The sequence below is a fragment of the Condylostylus longicornis genome, unplaced genomic scaffold, assembly GCF_029603195.1.
Source record: "Condylostylus longicornis isolate FDR11 unplaced genomic scaffold, ASM2960319v2 ptg000038l, whole genome shotgun sequence".
In the NCBI taxonomy this organism is placed as follows: domain Eukaryota; kingdom Metazoa; phylum Arthropoda; class Insecta; order Diptera; family Dolichopodidae; genus Condylostylus; species Condylostylus longicornis.
Genome location: NW_026578007.1, coordinates 5,942,119 through 5,963,583, shown reverse-complemented (window position 1 = coordinate 5,963,583; position 21,465 = coordinate 5,942,119).

Sequence of the window (21,465 nt, the reverse complement as noted above, 5' to 3'; positions counted from 1 at the left end):
AAGGTGTTTGTTCCGGCGTGCTCCGGCGGATTCGCTGCGGAGTTGCTGGGGATGAGCAGGAGCCGGGTTCGCACTATTGCGAATTTCTTCACGGGGCACTGCCGGGTGAAATACCACCTGCACAGGCTGGGGAAGTCGGGCTCCCCCCTGTGCAGATTTTGTGGGGGTGGCGATGAGACCGCCGTGCACATTCTCTGCGACTGTCCGGCACTGGCTGTTCGGCGCCGCAATTGTCTTGGACATGGGTCCCTAAGTGTTCGGGAACTATTGTCCAACTCCCTTGGGGATATCTCCGGCTTTGTGATTGGAACGGGGATATTATAGACGGGAGAGTGGGGTAGCTACAATAAGTCAAAAATGGCTGCGGTGGCTTGGGGGGATGCTCCTGTCTCACTCGGTTCCCTTAGAATCTACGAATCTACGAATCTACGAATGATCGCTAAATGAATTATCAATAAAGATGTTATTAGGTAGAAATTAATAAAGATGTTATTAGGTAGAAATTAATAAAGTTCGCCTTTAAAAATGGTCAACAGGTCGAAACTGTTGTTCGGTATTATTGCAGGCCGTTACACACTAAACTATATAACCAGAAAATTTTAATTTATACAGAAAAGTTATTATTTTTAAATAGAATAACTGAGTACTAAAAGACATGGTTGCTTTTCTCTTCCTTCTTTTACTCTAAGGAGAATCGAAGGGGTAGTGCATGATAAATAGTTAGTCATTTACCAGTTTCATTGCGTCATATATTTTTAAATAGGTAGGTTACTAGCCTGCCGTAGTTTCATGATGGTCCTAAAAAATTATAGAATGATGTCACAAATGATGATGTAAAAGGATACTTAAGTAAAGAAAGTGAAGTTAATTATATCTGGGATAGAAAACGAATATTAAGGGGGCGGCAAATAGATTTACGATGCAGTTTCAAGAAAAAATTCCTCTTCTTTTTCTTTCTGAAGAAAATTATAGATCAACTTATTTTGTTTTGAATAATTAAAAATTTTAATTAAATTATTCACATTTAAATTTTATTTTATAATCTGTTCCAGCCAAATTAAAATTACTTAAATTGAATTAAATTTCAAAAAAATGGATGTATTTTTGTGTTATTTTCATTTCGTTTTATAATTTAAAAATTGAAATTCTTTTAATTTTTTCAAATTCTTTTAAATTTTCCTAAGTGGTTCAACTAAATCTAAACTAAATTAATCCTAAATTCCAAGTCATTAAATTAATAGTTCAATGAAATTCACTTATAAATAAAATGCTAAAATTAGAAGAAGAACTTTAAAAAATTTAAAAAGGAAAATGAGAATGTATTAAAATTAGTGAAATATCAAAAATATTTGTACTTTTACTAATTTCGGATTCATTTAAAATGCACCATCAAGTAATAGTTAAATGTGTGATTTTTATATTATGGTGTAAGCATACGTGCCTACATGTGTTCTACTAAAAACAAATAATTTTATCCAAATTAAAAAAAAAATTCTGGTCAATGAATAACTAAAATAATTCAATTTAAATAGTTTGAAATTCTAACAATAAATGCATATGCGTACATAAGTTTCTGAATTTTGCATAACAACTTAAAATAGCTATATTTCGAATTTGTACAACAGCTTTTCATTTATTTAAAAATATTTAAAAAATTTTGTATATCTTGCTTTAGTTACAAGGATTTTTTGAAATTATAATGAGTGATTTTTAATTTGTGGTCTCTTTCATATGAAAATGTTGTTATGTAAATGAGGGCATTTATTGAAAAAAACGGCCCACTCTATTTCTCTTTCTATTCGTTAATTGTTATAATTTTCAAATTATTCTGTTTTTCGTTTTACAAAAAGTATTTTTGGGAAGTAAAACCGTAAAACCTTAGAAGTACTCAGCCAAGTTTTAGTTAAAAGTAATTTAGTTGGAAAAGTATATTAACAATTTTCTTGACTCAAATATCTTTTCATTTACGGCTATATTGATTTTATTTACGCCTATTGTAAATATTTACAATAGATTCCATAAGATATTTTTTTGTTGAACTCAATTTAAAACCTTATTATAAAATTTAATTTTTTTTTCTTTTTCTAATTTGTTTCGATTCGTAATTATAATATTGTCAATGGCATGCGACAGTATTTTAAAACCCACAGAATGTATTAGCTTTAACTTTTACACAATATAAAAAAACCTCATAATTAAATTCTTAAAAAAAAGAATGGAAATTCCTTCATACAACTGCAGACCAAATGAATGACAAACGAACGAGTTAAAGGCAGAAAAATTAAAAAATTTTTTTCCACGAACTGTACTCGAACCAGTGCTCAAACCGCTTTCTAGATAAGCAATTTTAACGAACCGGCCCTACTTATATATTTACTCCTGTGAAATTCCAATATCACAGATTTTAAAGTTTCTGAGATATAGTCAAATAACTTTTGAAGTTGTATTGCAGCTACTAGAAGGAGCCAAAAAATTTCAACGACTTTTATCAAACACATTAGCCCTGCTAATATATTCGCTTGTGTGAAATTGCAATACAGTTTCTAAGATCTATTCAAATAAATTTTGAAATAGTATAGCAGCTACCCGAACCAGTACTCCGATCATGTCCAGTTTAAATAGTGTTCTGGCGTTTACTATAATAAATCACTTGTAAAAATTTGGTGATCTTAGCTCAATTAGTTTTTGAGTTATCATTGGGACCGACGGACGGACACACGGACAGACAAAGCTAAATAAACTTATAATTCGACGCTGATCAAAAATATGCATTTGAGTCTATATCTCGGACCGTTATTTCTTAGCTTTACAAACGGTAAGGCAAATTTAGTATACCCTTCGAACATATGTTCGTACGCGTATATGCATATTTCATATATAGCCAAAGCACAGTTGATAAATAAAATTACAAGTTTGGTAAAAAAAATTAATCTTTTTATACCACAGATTAATTATTTTTGTGTATAAGAATTTCTTTACAGTCCATTTTTTTTATGCATTTTTTTTTTCTGTGTAAGCTGGTGTTAAACAAGCGAATAATTATGGTTAATGAGATTTATCACATTTCTATGATCAAAATTTAATTCAAATTATTCGTACTATTAATTTTTTATTACTTATATTCCATTTTATTTAGTATGTAGGTAGATATTAAAAGCATACAGTATGTGAAAAAAAAAACTATACTAATTGTTAAACCAAAAAATTGATGTCCCAATAAATATTTCTCTTCTTTGTTGGTTTCGAATCCGCACCGAAATAGAAATGTGTAAGAAATATAATCCAAATTTGCTGCGTCTGCATCCGGACTGAATTTGATCGCAAATACCATAGAGATTGAAATATTAACCTTTTCATTTTACGATATGCGTATTTGCGATAAACTAAAGAAAAGGCACTGTTCAATTTAATTTATATATATAATTTCAATCATCCTGAACACGAATAAGAATTGGGTTCAGTTAAAAAAACACAATCGTAAGGAACAATCTATCCTTTTCAGCACTTTTTCAAAAAAAATTTTGAAAAAAAATTGTTTATTAGTTTCACTCTGCCAGTGTGTCCTATAATTGAGCATGTAAGTGACAAATGGCTTTTAGATGATAATCTGCAGAAGTTTGAAATTTTAGCAGCCTTTAGATGTTATTGAATAGTTCATTTTGTTAGAAGAAAGCTTCCCCATTGTCTCTCACGTTATTACATCTTCAAATTCTTAAAATTTGATTTTTCGGCGCCTTATTCATATTTTTAAAACTGCAAGTTTTTCCAAATTTCTGTTAAAACAAACAACTAGAGGTGAACGCCATTCCATCAAAAAATATAATTATTTTTCTAAACACTCGCAATTAACCCTTGAATTCACCATTATGTTAACGCCTTTTTAAATTTGTAAACGCAGTCTAAACAATATGTAGGTATATGTTTGTATATCAATAAAAATAGTTGACTTACAAGAAATTTATATTTAAAAAATTTTAAAAACAAACAACAAAACAAAGACCATAAGTTAAAATACGCTTATTTTTATGGATACCTTGTGTATATTTTATGGTTAAAACCAGGTGCTTAAAACTGGATAAAAGTTATAACAGTTCTATTACTTTATTCAGATGCAAAAAAAAAAAAACAAATAACAATAACTACTATCTATAATTAACGTATCATTCCTTTAGTTTTGTTGTTCTTATTTTTGTTTATTAAATCGGAATAAATCGAGCTTATGGCTTTAAAAGGGAAATTTAGTTTATATATTTTATACTTTTATGACATTATAATTAATATGCATCGGCCATATTTATACTTATACGTATACAAATAACATGGATAGAATATTGTTCTTTTGATAACGGTATATGCGTAAACGTATATTATCGCCATTTATGATTTTAATAGATTCAAACTGAATATGAATGAAAGAAAATAAAAAAAAATAAAGTAATAAAAATGCATTTGCTGTTTATTCGTTTAGGTAAGTACAAAGAAGTAGTAACAAACTCATGCCAAACTGGAAAGAATAGGTCTAGCCGACAATGCTCTGAAAGCTAAAATTTGAATAAATGATAAATATTTCACCAATTGGGTATCAATATTAGCAAAAATAATTACATAATTTTAAAAACGTAGCTTTTCAACACAAGGATTTAAAGATAATTAAAATCAATTGGAACATGTTACAGGAAAAGGCCTATCAATTAAGAAAAAAGATTTTGAACAAGTCATTGTTGTTGCATCAGAAGTTTCGAAGCTGGAATGGATATTCGTGAAACAAAATTTTTTTAATCCGATTTTTTTAAGCCTCCAAATCTACCCCCCAGACATCCAAGGCAAAACTGGACCACCCTGTATATAGTTAAATCACTTAAATAATGTACCGGTTATCTAGTTATGAATATGTTTGCAAGTGCAGCATACAAACTAGGTCGATTTAAAAGCATTGCGATTCTCTTATTAGTTGTTTTTCTAATTCGATTCCATTTCGATTAATCGATGTTATTGCAATCTAAACCCTAATTCTACAAATGCTTTGAAAATGCTTTAGATTTTTAGAACTTCTAGCCTATTCAAGCATTTTGTTTACTATTTTCGGCTAACGTTTTGAATTTGATTTGTTTTAGTGCTATTTTATTACATTGCGGCAGCAACTCGTAACATAATTTATGTTGATTTCTGAAAAAAACGAATTTTTTTTTAAAATTGTCACAAACATCACCTAGGTTTCAGTATGCACTTTGATTATTTATATTGCCACTAAATAAATGTAAATATTATGAATAGTATTCAATGTTTAATAAGTATTCGATTTCTAATGGTTTCTAATGGAAGAGATGAAGGGTAGAAACAAAAAGAAGTATTTGATTGACAGTTCCACTCAATTGGATGAACATTATTTTTGTATTAGATGAAAACAATTTAAGATAAAACATGCCTTTAGGGAATCAATACCAAGACAGTTCAGTCTGGTATCCATTTTTGATAAAAAACAATTTGTAACATTGTTAAAAAACTCTTTTTCTTGTTTTTTTTTTATTTGAGTTATTGTTTTTGAATAATTATAATTCCGATTTTGAAAAATAAATCTGAAATAAATATTTTTTAATATAAAGGTAATTTTTAGTTAGTAGTGAGTATTTCAATGGATTCGGTAGAGCGCGATTATTGTATTCCTATGCTGTATTAAGATTAGACTATAACACTGAAAGTATATGATAAGTTATTATTGCAAATTCTATTTCTCATGACGTTGAAATTCTAACAATAATCTATTTCCATACAATCCAATACTTATCAATTAAAAGGGACTGCAAAATAGTCTTAAATTTATTGACGAACTAGCAGTTTTAATAAAAATTAATTAATATTGCGATTATTTTGTGGAGTGCTGGAATGCATTGCTGGATATATTTAATAACATGAAAGCTTGAATCTTCAATTTCAACCATTGTTATCGCCAGAGTTAAATTAAATTTTTAAACTTATACAAGAAACCGTACTTTCGACGGGGAATCTTCGTAGTTCAAATTGACATTGAGTTTCAATTCTTAAGAGTTTATCTCTTAAATATGGAATCATAAGAATTTGAATAATTTTTATAATTTTTTAAGTTTTTCAATTAACTGGTTCTTAAGTAATGGTTCTCTACTGCTGTAACTTTTGGATAGTTGGTTGGTTGACGTGGTCTGTGCCTCAGGTCCTCACGAATTAGCAAAAATTTGTGGAATCTATCTAAACCCCCGATGCTAATATTCGATATCTCGTTCAGCCCCGTCACATTTACTGTTTCCCATGGTACCAGTTGTAACCCGCTCAGATCGGGATATTTACAATGAATATGAAAAGTAGTCCCCTTTTTGTCCGTTTCACGACACCTGCGGCACATTGTGTTGAAAGACAATTCCCGGAGTCCTCACCCAGCAATTTTCTCACGATATACGGCCAGGATTTACTAAGGTCGTATTTCGGTCACATCTTGTCGTCCCACACGTGGACAGGGCCTTTCATCTGCGGTTGACGCACGATAAATGGTGTCTATATATTATGTTCATTTTAACTGTGTCGATCGGAACAAAAACCCGTTCCGTCTGGAAAATGTTCACGTTTTAGCCAAAACTAGTTAGCACATCCGCCCGTTAATTTCCCGCTATATTGTGATGGCCCGGGATACTTTTAGATAGAGTAATAATGTATTAATTCGAAAAATATTTGTAATTGCAGCATATTAATTTTAAAAATGTATATTTCACCAAGAGAAAAACTGCATAATAAATTTTTTATTGGAAAATACTAAATATCTGTACCTTCATAATGATATAAGGTATAATTTTATAATAACTTATAGTTACTCACTTACTTTGTTTTGGTTTTTTGCCATTTCAATGAAAAATGATGACTCTTATATAGAATAAATTTTTCTAAAATATTGAAATTCAATGAAATATTTCATTTCTTTATGAGATTTAATATACTCTTTCTATGTTATTTTAAGGAATTTAATACAACATCATAAATTCTTTATTTCCCAATACGCATATTTTTCACTGTACGATTAAGGGTTATACAAATTGGACTACAAACTGCTTTTCAAATATTTTATAATTTCTATATTAGTTGGTAGCCATTAGCGTTTCTACAAATTATCTATATAGTTGTATAACAAAGTAAATTTTCTCTTTAAAAGTTTTTCCAAATCTTTTAATAATTTTAAAGAAATTTTTCTAATTTCAATGTATTGTACATGTTCTCCTGAGATATATCTATTTAAAAATTTTACTATATTTAGTTGTATAACTATTTTTAAACTGTTTCGCTTATTAAAAGTTTTGTAAAAATTTTGCCATTCTATAAAAATCATTACAAATCAAAATTCTATGCATTTTCTTGTCTTTTTCTTTTTGTTTTTGGTGAAACTGTCATATTTTTTTTTTCAGTAATTTAGAAAAATTTTCCATTTTCGAGTTCAAAAATTAACTTATGTACATAATTATGGATTTTTACTTTTTAACATATAAAAATATTATTAAAATCTTAAAATGGTTATTACTGATTAATTGCGTTAATTCTTCTTTGGATATCATCCACATGCGACTTTACTTATTCTATTTTATAGATTCCTTATTTAGAATATCTAAAATACATACTTGTATTCGTTTTACTAATTTTGTTTCGGATAACATATTTTATCTTAAATATTTTAGTTCTATATTAGGTTTTTAAGTTTTTCAAGCATATTTTTTAAGAGTTAAAATTTTTTTCTCAAAGTTTGCAAATCTCAAGTGTACCTTTATGCATAAAAAATCTATAAAAAAATAATTTAATCTTTAATTTTTTAATTATAAATTTTTTTTTAAAATAACCTATAATTTGTCTAATTTTTGAAAAGCTACATTTCATTTAAGGTATTCTTTATAAATATTATGCGGTGACCATATTTAATAAATTTCTGATTTTGTACTTATTTTTCTATATGCTGTCATTATTATTGCACATTAATGTCTCAAAAGTGAAAATTTTGAAAATAAAAGGACTTTTAATTTTTTTTAAATGGAACAGAAATATTAAATAATTAGGAATTTACTTAGTTTAAGACCGTTAAAGTCTTCGTAATATAAACAATATTAATTTGTCAATTAAGATAAAGTTATGAATGTAAAAGAAAAAAATAATTTATTTCGACAAAAAAAATTTAAGAATTTGTAAGCTTAGCAGTGGTAAGAAAACCATAATAATATAGGCCATAGGTAGCGCAATTTTTTATTTATATGGTTTGGAGGGTAATATCCAATATTTAATTGTATGATGTAAAATCCAATTGCCTCATCAAAATGAACGAACATCAAACAAAACGGAAATTTAATACATGGTGGACACTAGTAGATGATATAGTAATTACTACATCAAAATCTTTGAAGTTTTGCAGAAAAAAAGTAAGTAACATAACCAAATCTAAGGTTTTCCACTATTTCTATGAAGATAGATTTTTAGTATGTATGCTCGTAGCGACATGATTAAAAATATTTCAAGTCAACGTAAAAATATGTAGAATAGATATCAGAGATCTAATAAAAATAATTTCCACAACCATAGCTCACTCGAATATCAATATTTTTGTTTTAAAAATAAATTTATATTAAGATTAAGGTAAAAACTAAATTTAATATATAAGTGACTTCTACCCCTTTTCAGGTTACTTTCCTAAAATTTCCAAGAGCTTGAAGAATATTATTTTTTTAAAGACTCATTCATTTTTTTGACTTTTTCATGTTAGGCTCGTGTACAATAAGTTATAACCTGTATATAGAAATAGCATCCTTCGAAGCATTATTTCCAAAATCTCTTAACGTCTACTTTTTTTTTTTACATAACAGAATTTTTTTCCTTTTCCCACTCAATTTTTTGCATGATTTCAACTTATTTGTTGTCAAGGTTGTTATTATTATTATTTTATTGTTGTTGACTTTTTATCTGACTTTTTATTATACTTTTTCATATATCAATTTCATATGATGATCCACCAAACCAAAATCTCACACCATTTTTGAACAATAGACCAACATTTATTTTCTGCGACATCTTTAAGATAATAATAATTTTCTTTCTTTTTCACATATTCTGTTTTTCTCTTTTTACCAAATTATCATTTTTCTCTTTCTTATCAACTCTTATGATTTCAAATGAAAAAAAAAAAGAAATCTTTTTCTGTTATTACATCACATAATACTCTTGTCAACATGAAGTAGATTTGATTGTTGACAATGAGAAGATGACTTTTATCATACGGCACGACACATACTTATAATATGTAAATAGGTATGTACGTATGGGGGGCATACATATACTTGTACCTACGAGCACAAGTATATGTAAATATAGCATATTACCGTAAATTTTATACCTACTGATTTTGTAACTTAAACAGCTTACAGCCTTACAACAGAAATACAAAAGAAACAAAAACAAAAAGAAAGTTGAAAAATAAAATAACAAAAGCGTTTTAAGATAGAAGAAAACAAGCATCCTATTTGTTATCCTTTTGTTTGTTGGAAAATTATAATGCGACTTGCTGTATAGCTTATGTATACTAAGCGGTGTTTGAGTGTGAGGTTTTAGACAATGCAAAACATCCGACTTAAATAGGAATTTTCTTGTTACACATGTAATTTTCCATTTTTATTTTGAATTTCTTTTATAAATTTTATTTTATGAGAAAGTTAAAATATTTTATGAATTCGCAATAAAGTTTATAATTCAATTCTCGTGTTAAACAAGGATAATATGATTTCTGAATAAAATAGACAAAATTTTTCAAGTTTGACAAAAAACTTTTTCACTTATAATTAGAATACACCAACTTATGTTTAGCATAGGGGTATAATATCGTCAAGTGGTTTGGATTAACTTATCCTAGACATAAACTTATGAAGGAAAGATAACAGAACTTTGAGAAGCAGAAAGCTTGAATTTAAGGAGTGGAATAAACAGTCCATAATTTCAAAAAAGGAACAATGAATAATTTTTGACTTTTGCCTGAGCTTTTATATTCTTTATTACCGACCGCATTTTGTATACAATAGGTAGGTTATGTGCTGGCAACAAATTTTGCATATCGAGTTTCCGATGGGAACGCACTTCTCTATGGTAGGGAAGTGTAAATAAACTATTTTTAGTAACCGATCTGTCGATATTTTCGATCTGTCAGTTTGTGTGTGCACGTGTGTATCTCAAGTTCGGCTGAACCAATTTTGATGAAATTTTATATCTATTAAAACAATGAACATATAAATACTTTGGAAGATCAGGGCTCGGAAACTGATCTGAGGGCCGATTTGACATTTTTTACCATATCTGATTTTGATGGAATTTTGATGGAATTTGATATTTAAGTTTTGGTTGTTACCGAAACCAACTGGCGAGCATTTCAGGGAATTCGGGTAGCACAAACAAAAATTCTACTAAGAGTCAAATTTACATTTTTCTAGATGTGTTAACTATAAGCTTACTAATGCCCTAAAATTTGGAAAGAAGTATTTAACAGGCATTTTCATAAGATACTGTAACACTTTGACTTAACTAGACAATACACATTGCAGTTGGTTATGTGCTGATCACATCAGATTTTTTTTAGTTGGAAATTCAAAAATTTTTGTGTATTTTAAAGAGTTTGTTCTTATAGGAAGTGCTCAGAAAACAATTAGTATGTTTAATTTATGATAAAATATGCAAATACACGAATTTCTCTAATCTTTTCATAGCTGTACAATTTTATATTTTTAATTTTATTTTCTTCTTTATTCTTAAGAAGATTTAAAGATCACTAGTATATGATATTCTCGTGCCGGAAGTTCTTTTATATCACAAAAACAAAGTCAGTCAACACAGTATAGGAATATTATTGAATTATGAGGAACTTGCTCGCAACTCAGGAAATATAACATTGAAAATAATGTGATTTTAGTGGTTCCGAATCAGAGGATATCTTGTTTTACTTAAAAAATTTTGTTTTACGTTGATGCTATACTTATAGTAGAAGAGGCACAATAGAAATGCTGATACGAATATAAATAAGATTTGATACATTGCATTCCTCGGTTCATCATTGCAGGATCGAAATCAAAATTTTAACTCGGTAATGAAAGCGCTTTTGGCTTTATGCCGTCAAATAGAAAAACGTAATTAATTGGAAAAGATTATGTCCAAACAAAAAAACTATGAGGTATTGTTAGCAGGAAAATTTATTAATTGCATATAATAAGAATTATCTTTAGCAATACTGCTATTATTAGTTGATAATATGTGTGGCAAACAACATGAAGGGCGATTGAACTTACAATAATTTCATTCTTTGGGTTTTGGGGAAATTACGTCTTTTTCCCAATTACAAGAACATCATTGTTTTTCCCAATTTACAAGATTTTTTAGATAAATCTCGACCCTTAAAAGATTACTTGTAGATCTAATTTGTATATTTGTGTTCAAAATCATTCAGTTTACATACAGACCATAAATAAGATGTGTAAGTATGTATGGAATCATGAATATGGTAAAATAAAAAAAAAATAAAAAACTTACTGTATTTTTGTTTTTGGTATCGCCATTTCTTTTATTCCTATTTCTATTGAAATAATTTGACCTCCTCCTTTCTTTATTTCTTTTTTCTTTTCTTTTTTTCTGATTTTTCAATTTCTCTAAGTATTTTCTCTTATATTATCTGTGAATCTATGAAATGGATACGACAATATATGTCATATATGTAAGTGCATGCATTCATAATCGGTAATATGCAAGTATACTTATGTATGATTCGCACATCTGAAAGTATACCATTGTAATATTATAAAAAAATGAAAATTTCATAGGTAAATTTTGCAAAAATATTGGAAGAGTTTTTGGATTGCGAATTAATCGAAAAATGTGACTTCATAGCTGCTTTCAATAATAAAAGAGTTATTCGTTAATACTATACCGTTTTTTCTATATAAATCTGTCAAAAATTTCATTCTCGTATAAATCGGTAAAATCATTTTTTTCTATGTACGCATTCTTAATTCAGGTGCAATCAAGAGTCTAATACAAAAAGTACCATCTTCTTGATAGACGAATTTCTGTGGTCGGAACAATTTTGTCTAAATATTATTCATAAAATGGAGTGGAAACTAAATAAAATTGATCCTAAGAAATGTTCGCTAATATAAATTTTTTAATTTATTACTTAATTTTAGTATAAAAGTTTAAACAACAAAAAATTATGGTGTAGATCCGAATTGCTACTGTAATATCGCTTGAAATGAACAAACTGCGGTGGTGCGAAATATAAGTAAATGGTAGAGCATCTACATTTTGTAATAAATATTTTACGTGCAGAAAAATAGAAATCAAATTTTTTAAGGGAAAATAAACAATTTTTTTTTTATATTTTCCAGAAAGAGAAAAAGAATAAAATAGAAAAATTTTAAAGACCACGACAAGTGGATCTACGTGCTTAAGATTTTAAGATTTTTTTAGGTATTCTTACTGTTCTTCTGTTTTTTTTTTTTTTATTGTAACTACTTTACATTTTCATTGTTTCGTTGTTTTAATTTTATGTATAACTGCTATTAGCATTATTACTGTTATATGTTAAGCACAATTTTATAATACATTTTGAATGCATGTCTTCTACACGTATATTATAATAATATATCTGTCTCTCTTACCCTCATTTTGGGGCCTTTTATTATTTGAAAAATATTGTTAAGTGAATTGAGTTTATGATTTTTAAAATGAATTGAGTATAATATGGGATTTTGGTTTTTTGATACCGTCATCATAAAAATTATGGGGAGTGAAAATTTTATATTATAAAAATCAAAATTTGCAAAATATCACTATTAAATTCTAATTGTTTAGTTTCGTAGTTAAATTTCTAGTAGAAAAAAGTGCTGCCTCATATTAAAGATGAGAGCTTGAAATTGGGAATTTGTTTTTTGGTGTGACAACAAAAATGGATATTAAATATCAGTGGAATAGAAGTAGTAAGAGCTAAGAAAATAAGGCTTTATCTTCCCTTTGAATTCGTAATTTTTATTTAAATTGTTCAAATGTTGTAAGTATTTCAATATTAGTGAACGAATATGAAAGTATCTGTTTGATTGTCACAACTAATAGTTAATTTTTTCCAATTTGTAGTTTGACTGACTCTCAAGGCGCTTCACTAGAAAGCATTGTCGTCGTAAGAGTGAAGTAAATTAAGGAACGGAACACTTAACTCCTTATTTTTTTTTAATGTAATGAAGAGTCTGTGATTAATGATAACGTTAAATGGTATTCTATTAATGCTGCTAATATTTTGAAGTATTTAGTGGCTGTAATAATTAGTGGCGGAAGCAGCTATACTTTATTACAATTACCTTGTTTCAATCACCTTATTGCGTGAAATATTTGGCGAATTGATTATTTCACGAAATGCACCTGTCTTTGAATAGATTATCGCCCAAAATTTTTCTGGTATTATAAACGTTGATAATTCTTTATATCGACATTTAAAATTACTAATATGGCTCTGATATTTTATGATAAGATCTAATATTTTTGAGATTCGAAATAAAATAGTCGAAAATTCGATTCATTGAATTCAATTTGGTAATCGTCAGCGTGAATATCTTCTAAATGAAATAATTAAATTTAATATACTCTGGTACGAAATAAATGTAGCTCACAAGCTAGAAGAATATTTTTCATATTTCTTACGACATGATTTTCATCGAATACTATTAATTTTAATTATTTTTTAGCTATCAAAAATTCAACTAGATGATCTTCTTTCCGTTAATTTAAAAAACACCTTGTATAAGGAATACAAAGGGTAATAAAACTTAATGTTTTTAATGTAATAATTTTATAAAAGTGGCGCTACAGTCAAAACTAGAATTGATTAAGCACTGAAAAAAATTTTACTCAGTTACTCAATAAAATCTTTAAATTTTATCTCTTATTAATAATTTTACATCGCTTCTGTATTACTGTTGTTGTAATTCTTAACAATGCCCTCGATCAAACGAAATGTAAAGTATACAAACGTATACATATTAACTATTTATTGTAATTGTATATAGCTGCTTTTATTGTACGACCCATTTTGTTTCGTGTGATAATTAATTCAAAATTTTCTTATGTGTGGGTGAATGCGTTGCATTTTTCTTATTCAGTAAATATATAATATTCTATTGAAGGTTCAAACACATATACATTTTATAATATCTGCTGGTCTAACTTTACTTGTACAAAATAAATTAATTTATATTCATTTCTGCATTTGGTCATACACAATTAACATAATTTCAAATAAGAAATCTTTGGACTTTAAGTCACATATCAAATTGCCTATATCTATTAAAGTAAGTATTTAATATATTCGTAAATATAAATAGAACGCTTCTGTAAAATTAATTTTAACACGTCCATTTATCATTCTAAAATAAAATGCCATAATATGTAAGAAATCAATTGTTTTTTTCTCACATATTGTCATTTTATTTTGTCTCAAAAAAAAAACTATTTTTATAATATTTAAATAGAAATTTGCACTATTTGAATATTGAATTTTAAATAAATTTTTCTTTTCGTCAATAATTTATTCAAAATGTTTTTTGATTTATGTTGTTTTACTTAGGAATATGTCATAAGTTTTTAATATTAGTATTAAGAATTATGGTTATGAATATGAAAATAATAACCATAAATAATAGCACATTCATTTGCAAAAAATTATGGTCATTTTCAATTACAATATCAATTAGAATATTTAATTTTATCTATTAAATATTAATTTAGCTGTATTAATATATGCTTCGTTCCATTTACAATACGAATTTTTAATTAGATTTCTAGAAGAATGACTTTAAATTTATTGTATAGATTGCGGCCATAAGTCTATAGAACGTATAGTTCTTTTAAAACCAAGTTTTTACTAATATAGTTTTTTTTAATAGCATTAAACAAAGAAAATTCTGCTTTTGCAAAAATGAAATATGTTTCTCTATATTGTCTCTACTATACAGCTTAAATTATTAAACAAATACATAAATAATTGTAATTTACTAAAAGCTTGTTTTAGGAAGCGTTTCCGAGGACAATTAAAATCCTGAATTCAGATTTAATCTTTTTTCCCCCTTTTCCTAAATCAAAGAAAAAGTTTCAAATAGAACCGTCTATTTGATTTGAAGAATAGAAATAACAACTCAAAGTGACAGAACTAAAAACAGAATTATTTAGAATCACGTTGAAGTGACAGAGTTTTGAGCAATGTAAATATGTATTGAAAATAATTATTATTAAGTCCTCTCTTAATTATAAATTATTTAAAAGATTTAATCTCAAGCTGATTCAGAATAGCCAGACCAGTGTTGGGATTTACACTCAAAGAAAAGGCCCTTTTCGGGCGAAATATTCATTGATATATTTTCAATGAATATTTCGCCCGATTGCTTATGCGAAAAAACTCCCTCAACTATCGCTATAGAAAAAAAAGCATAACAAACTTTTACTTACCTAACTCAACTTTGAGAACAACAATTTCATTTAATTTATGCCTTACATCCAAAAACCTTTTGAAAAAAATTCGTAAGAGCAACTTTTGTTATCTTGGAAGTTTGTCATTATTTTCAGTCTAAATATCAACAAAATTGCCTTCGAATTAGAAAAAAAATAAAATAAATTTAAAATATGTATAGATAAATGATTTTTCAAAATAGGGTTTTCGTGCTTTAGCTACAACATGCACTTAGATTTCAATATAAAACTTTCGTAAGATAAGTTATAACGCCAATGATGGTACAATAAAAGTGAATATTATAATTGACACTAATAATTTTTTAGGCATTGTTATGTTGAGTGTATTGTTTGTGAGCTCTATATGACATCTTACAGCTATATTTAGACAAAAAAAAAATAATTAAAAACAGCGCGTTATAGGACTGAAAATTCCTACGATGAGTCGGACTGAGTTTATTATCCATAACTTTTTCCCGAAATTTCTTCAAAAATTTTAATGATTCTGGGCAATAAATTACTCAATAATAAACTCAAATTTTAATAAAATTTTTTAGTTTGTTTGCAAAACTTTCGATATTAACCCTTTACTAAATTGCATTCCTCTGATAAATTATAATATTAATTCATCACTTTTTAGGTTAGTTAATACGTTTAAGGGTTTAAGAATCAAAAGATGTTCATTTATTCTTTGTATATTTGAATAATATTGTTTCTTTTTATCCCTTTTCTTAAGAATTACGTAAAACGAAGGCAATATTGTTACAAAGCGTTTTTTCAAGATTAATATGAGAGTTATATTTGATTTTTCATAATATTCGATTAATTTAAGTTTTTGTCGAACCTTGAATAAAATTTATTATTATAGAATTTGAAGTTTCATACTTCAGTTTAAATAGGCAAGTGTTAACAAATTGATATGAATTTATTTACATTTAAAAAGTCCAAAAACTCAAGTGCGCACTTAAAAAAAGATATTGTATTCGTAAGTTCATTAAACAGAACTGGCATAGTATAGATTACGACAACGACTATAGGGCACAAATTTTTACACCAAATTAATATTCATGTATTTTCTAAATGGTAATGATTATACAAGTATGTACAATATATAAAGTTTTGCATTAAAATTTTTCAATTAACTTTTTAATTTATTCAATTTTAATAAATAAATTTTCACATTACAGTAAGTGTAACATCACGTAAACATTAATATTGCAATAAAAAAAACTGACTAAATTTTAATAGAATTCAATTACATATTTTTAATATTGCGATTAGGAAAATCCACCCAGATCGTTAATTTCATTAACAATTTTATTAATACATAAAAATATAAATTGAATACTATATACATACATGAATATATAAACCCTAAAATTGGCTAATAAAAAAAAAAGTTTTAATGATCGCAGAAAGGTTGGCAACCTCCACTTTTTTCTTTACTTCTTTGTTTTTAGCACTTTTCCAACAATTTTTTTAAAAAAGTGCTTATTAGTTTCACTCTGTCCGTCCGTCCGTCTGTTCGTGTGTGTGTTTAAAAAACTTTTACACCCTTGAAGATAGAAAGCTGAAATTTTGTACGTATATAGATCTTTACTAGAAACTAATTTCCGTAGAACATAATTTTTACATATCTCCCCCCCCCCCCCCCCTCTAAAAGTAATACCCCCTTAAAATCCTAAAAATGCCATTTTTCAACTACTTACTGTAGTAGAACCATATGCATTTTTCAAATTTTACAAACGCAAAAAAGCAGTGGGTTGCTCTTCTATCACAAAAATGGCGGTTAAATTTTACCGTTACATAAAATCCGTTTTTTTTTCAAATTCTCGATGTCTTTTTTCATCTAGATCCCAGGTTGTGGGAGCCTGAAATTTTAGTAGCTTTTAGACACTAACAAATAATTTATTTCGTTAGAAGAAAATTTTTTTCCATCTCCACCCGCTCTCAAGTTAACACCTCTTGAAATTTGTAAAATTTTAATTTTCGACACCTTATATTTTCGAAACCGCAAGCTTTTCCAAATTTCTATAAACGCAAAAAGCTAGCAGTAAATTCCATGACATTAAAAAATATCATTATTTTTCTTAACTCACACAATTAACCCTTAAAAACGAGCATTAAGTTAACCCCTCTTTACATTAATTTTTGCTTTATTTCAAAGACTATATAAATCGTTAATCCTAAATATATGCAATCCTAGGAATAGTTTTGTATATGAATGAAAATAATTTTAATAGTGCGATAGGCATACATAGACTGTATTTAAAAGCAGAATTTTCACTTGTTTAAAGGAAAAGTGCTATAATATAAACCATTGGTTTGACCGAACTTTATTTAACCTTCCTTTTACATTTTTGCAGTTACATTTTTTTTTGTATTATTGAGGAAAATATTTTAATAAAAATTTTCTTTTTTTTTCTTAAAAAGGTGATAATGTTTTAAAGTTGAAATTTTTGTATCTCTAACTATGCTTTTAACGAGCAAAAAGCAAAAAAAAAAAATTGCTTTGTCTAAGAAAATTTCAATTAAAAATTTTCAAATATTTTTTTATCATTATTACTTGAAGGATCGTTAAGTTTAAGGTATTTTTTTTAATAATTAAAATTCTTTAATTTTTTCTTATTTCATTTGCAAAAATTTTACTTTAATATTGAAGTGTGGAACAATGGACATCTTTAAATGGTCTTTGAAGTTATAAATTAAAAAAAATCTTAGATAATAAATTAAGTTTTTGGAATTTTTTGATCATAAAACATTTTTTTGCAAAAAAAAAAGGTTATTATCGCCTTTAAACCAAGAAGATAATTTTAATAGAATAAAAGTCATTGGTCATTACCATTTTTATTTATCTTCAATATTTTATTTCCACTTAAAATTTTGTAATTATGTAAAGTTATTTCATTACCAATTGATAATTTTTAGATATCAATAAAAAGCTTTTGATTTGTTGTAACTCAAGGGAATTGTTACAAATGTTTTCAAGCATAGAAAAGAAATTATTACTGGAATTTTGTTTTTTCTATTGAAAATAATAAATTTGTATAGAAATTACAGCCTAATATTTTTAAAATTATTAGAATATTTTATAAACCTACATAGTCCTTTCAGTAGCAGAGTGAAGTGGAACTTAACCCAGTTTGGTCCGACTTAATGCATAAAATTATTCCGAGCTCTTCTAATTTAATTGAAAATGATTTTGAATTGCGTGGAGATTTTGAAAATTTTTGTTTTAAATGCTTAGAAATTTAAGAAGACAAAAATAAAAAATTGAAATAATTTCAAAAGCTTTCTCATTTTTCAAGAGAATTCTAGCATATTTTTAAGAAAATTTATTAAAAATGGAAGTTCTGCGCTGTCTATTGTCCATTTACAAAAATTGAGTATAAAAAATTAGAGTTTTAGATGTAAAAATCTTTATATAACAAAATTATTTTTCAAAAACAAAATTGCCGTCCGTTTTGGTATTCAAATTTTCAAAGTTTTAGTAGTAATTTAATTTGAAAAATTTAAAATTTTACGATACAGAAGAGTTTCCGATGAAAAACAGGCTAGGTTTATTCATACTTTATGAAATAATGTTTGTGTTTCAAATTTTCATATTATAACTGTACAATGGAAACATTTTTGTAATTTAACTCTAAATTTAAACTCATTTTTTGCTGTTTTTTTTAAAGTAATTTGTTTTCTGCACAGCAATTCGCATGGTTTGGTATAAGTTTTAATAATTTAGAAATATTGAAACATATTTTATATTGTTAGAACACCTCTTTCTTCCTTGAATTCTTAATCCTTAAATTTTGCAAAAAAAAAAATATTATATCATTGACACTTTGAATATAACAATAATCTTCTTCTAATTAAAACTATGCTAACCCCTATGTCTTAGTCATATTAAAATACCAAATTATGGTAATAAGAGAATTATTTCAGTTGATTATACTTTTATTATTTAGTCATAAACCTAACCACGTTCTTAATTTAATTTTTTAAATATACTATTTTATAAACTGTCGACTTCATGGACCAAACCAAACAATATAATATTATATGTATAACAAATTATAATTTCAATCGAAATCTCTTTGCTAATATCTTATTTAGATTTCTACTTCAATATTAGCCATCGAAGTTCACATTAAGAGAAAAATTGTTAAGCTTAATAATAATAAAAAATATTTTAGAAATTTTTCAATTGAATGCACAAATTAGAAATATCAATACTTTTAAGAGTATGAGTGAAATAGTACATACTACGATTTTTCATTGAATATATAAATTGAGCTCTAATCGTAACTAATGTCCAAGATCGAATTTATAATTTTTTTTTTGACTTGAAGCCCCATAACATATTTAAGAATTCTTCTTTTATACGATAACTGAGCATCTAATTTATATAAAATAAATTTGTTTTGCCTTTGAATAATCTTAGCAAATCTTTAACAATAAAAAAATCTATAAGAGTACTTAAGCCCATCTTAAAGAAAAGTGTAAAATTTTAATGAAATTTTCTTATTATTTTGTTTTCCTGTAAAAAGCGTATTAATTTACAATAATTTTAATATTATTTTATTATTATCTTGTTAACATTTTATGTCGAATTTATTTATCATAAATTTAAATTTTAAGCATAACATATAATTTTAATAATTTTTAAAATGGCTAACTAGCTAGATATCAATGAATCTTTTTGTTTTTTTTTTCAATTTTTGTTTAAGTGTCATGTATATAAGCTTCAGTATACAGTGGGATCTAAAATGAAAAAATACTTTTTACCTCTTAGAGTTTGGAGCAGTTTAATAAATGTTCAGTGTGTTTGTAAAAAGTCACAATCTTCCAAACTGAATATAATTATGGAGATTGTGTTTTATATTGTGTACTTAATTCAATTTATTATAACATTATTCTGGTAAGCTGAGTTCCAGAATTCGATAAGTAATGGAAACAAAATACGATTTTTAGCATTTTTTTTCTTGGATTGCCTGTTTAACTTGTGTTGCAAAAATTATTGCTCTCTACATATTTAATTTTAGCACACCTCCAAATTTTTATTAAAATTAATTTTAGTAAAATTTAGCTTTTTTGCTGTATACAGAGAATGGTGTTTGTATTGTACTACCCAAACCCGCCCACAATGCGTACTATGTAGTTTATCTAAATCGTTACAGAAGATTATGATTTTTTTTCCTTATATAAAGCTAAATTTTGCCCATAGTCCAGTTGCAGGCATTTGATTGCTTCCAAAAGTTAATTCAGGTCGTTTATCGTACAGGCAGACTAAACATTTCAGGAAAATACGTAAATTACATTCTTAGATATAATCGAACACATAAAATCGGCCCGTTATAAAAATCCAGTTCAAAAGAAATATCGTATCCCAAAAGTTAATCAAAATCCTCGACAAGAATCACTGATTTGCACTAGCAGACTGACAGACAGAAATACAAGCAGGCCGACATCTTTCTAAAAATATAATAGATTGGAGAAACTCATTTTCCTCGAAAACTCGGTGTGTAAAATTTGGTGCCATCATATAACCTCCACATTCAATGCGGTCGGTAATACAGACTGATAAAAAACATTTCTTGATCAATTTGTTGTTGCACATTTCAGTTGTTGTGATATTTATTAGAAAGGTCGAACTGAATTCAATATTATGTTTAATTTATTTTATATCCAATAGAATTATATAAGTAAATTATTTATTTAATTTTCACTCACAATAGAGAATATAATTAAATTATAACAGAAATTAATCGAGTATGCTATTGAAAGTTTTGTAACTCATAATATTTTAAATCAAATTTCAACGAATGCGCAGATTTACAATTTGGAGTAAGGTATACAACTGTTTAAATCTTTATTTGGTTTGCATTCATTGGAAATCAAAAACCTTCTGCACGGCCATTCGCATAAATTGTATAAGTTTCAACAATTTAGAAA